Here is a 1968-nt window from a genome sequence, read left to right on the forward strand (position 1 = left end):
GTCCCGTGTTTCATTACTCTTTGCCAAAGTATTTACAAGCAGACCTAGAAAGGGTCCAGAAACGAGCTCTAGATTACATATTTGCTGATAAATCTTGTGCCGAGGCACTTGGTAGTGCAGGAATAACAGTTTCTGTTAGTGATCACTAGGAGGCAATCACGAAACAGCTTTTTGAGTTTATATGTAAGATCTAGAATAACAAGCTTCATAATCTGCTGCCGAATACATGCAGCTAACCATACCATTTAAAGTGCTACTATGATCAAAAAATTATTTTCTTTTTTCCTCAGATTTTGAAAGCGTGTTCGCTTAACATCCGACTGGCAAAATTTTGAGCTTTGATTTTTATACAAAGGCTGTTTATTTTGAAGGTAACTTTCGGATTTCACGGTCCTCCATTACTTACGTTCAAAACTGACCGATTGGACCTCAGAGGGTTGGATCTAGGGAAAAGTGTCGTCATTGACTCACTAGCTTAAAATTTCAGCGTGTAAACGCTGCTTATTATATATGCAAAACACGAGTTCAAAAATCTGAAAGAAGGGGTAGTTTAATTTCTAAAGAAACTGTGGTGCTGCGTCGGTGGGGAAGTAGTATACAAAAATTTGGTTTATCAACGGAGTTGATAATGTAAATTGACCACCGTACAGAGATTCTAAAAGCTGACGTTTCGAGCGTTAGCCCTTCGTCAGAGCGATTCGCTCCGTTGATAAACCAAATTTTCAAAAATCTGAAAGCCCGAAACTCCCGTGCTGCATATTAATTCACCCGCGTACACACGCATTGCATTCTTAAACCACAGCTCTCTCGATATTTTAAAGTTAGTGATGGCGGACCAACAAATAACAAAATTCCAGTTGAATAAACAGGTGTCTTTTTAAAATCAGAACTCAAAACTTGGGTCACTTATACCCCATTCACACCAACAAGACATGTTTAATTAACCTGGGTTTAACAAAATTAAAGTTAGTCACGAAAAAATGTAGGACTGGCTTTTACATGAGACTCAGGTGAGTTTTAATATATGGTTTGATCTGTGCTAAATGTGTTGTCGACAACAATCAGTTTACATGATTTAAAAAGAAAACAATTTGAAACCGTGTTTAGCTAAACATCCTTAAAACACGGTCAAGGTTTGGTGTTAACGGGGCATTATTAGTGTTTAGTTAACATAGTTTTGAAATCCAAAGAAAAAGAAGAATTATTTTTTGGTCGTAGTGGCATGCACTTTAAGAAAAAGAAAGAAATTCGCACTTCCATTTGCTAGAACTAAGAGATTCGCAGAGTCCTTTATTATCAAAAGCTTAACCCTGGCTTAAAATCATCTTAAAATTAAAATTATTTCATATTTCATATTTTGAAACATTTAGGTATAACCTAGGAATTTTTCAGAATTAATTTAATTTTAAATTTGACGAAATTATGGTTATTATTGTTCTGTAAGAGGTTTACGCAATTTTTAACTGCGATGTAACTTTATAAACCAGTTTTTCTTCGTTTGTTTGTTTATTTTCTCTTGCTTCAATGGAGGGTTACGGTAAACGCGAAGGGCAAAAGTGACCACGTGACCATGATTTTCCCGACATTTTTCGAATTCATCGAAACACGTAAAATTTGACAGGAAAGGATTTCCATTTTATATAGCATCTTTTTCTACAAACAAGGTTTAAATAAGTTTTGTTTTTGGTTTTGCTAACTAAATACACGAGATTCACAGAGTCCAATTCCGAGTTGCCCTTGGGTCACGCGAAGCTAAAGTCACAAGCTTCACTCCATTTTACGGGAATAGCCATATTTTCTGCTAATTAAATGTGTTGTTCTTGTCGACCTCGCTGATAATAGAACGTCGTCGTTAAATGTGAATTCGCGTTCTTGTAATCCCCTCGAAATTATTCTAAGCATTTTAACGCGACAAAGGTGTGGCAAACTCTCAAGAAAGAACCAAGTATGAACGGCGCTCAATTTAGG

Source organism: Montipora foliosa, chromosome 3 (assembly GCF_036669935.1).
Source record: "Montipora foliosa isolate CH-2021 chromosome 3, ASM3666993v2, whole genome shotgun sequence".
Taxonomy (NCBI): domain Eukaryota; kingdom Metazoa; phylum Cnidaria; class Anthozoa; order Scleractinia; family Acroporidae; genus Montipora; species Montipora foliosa.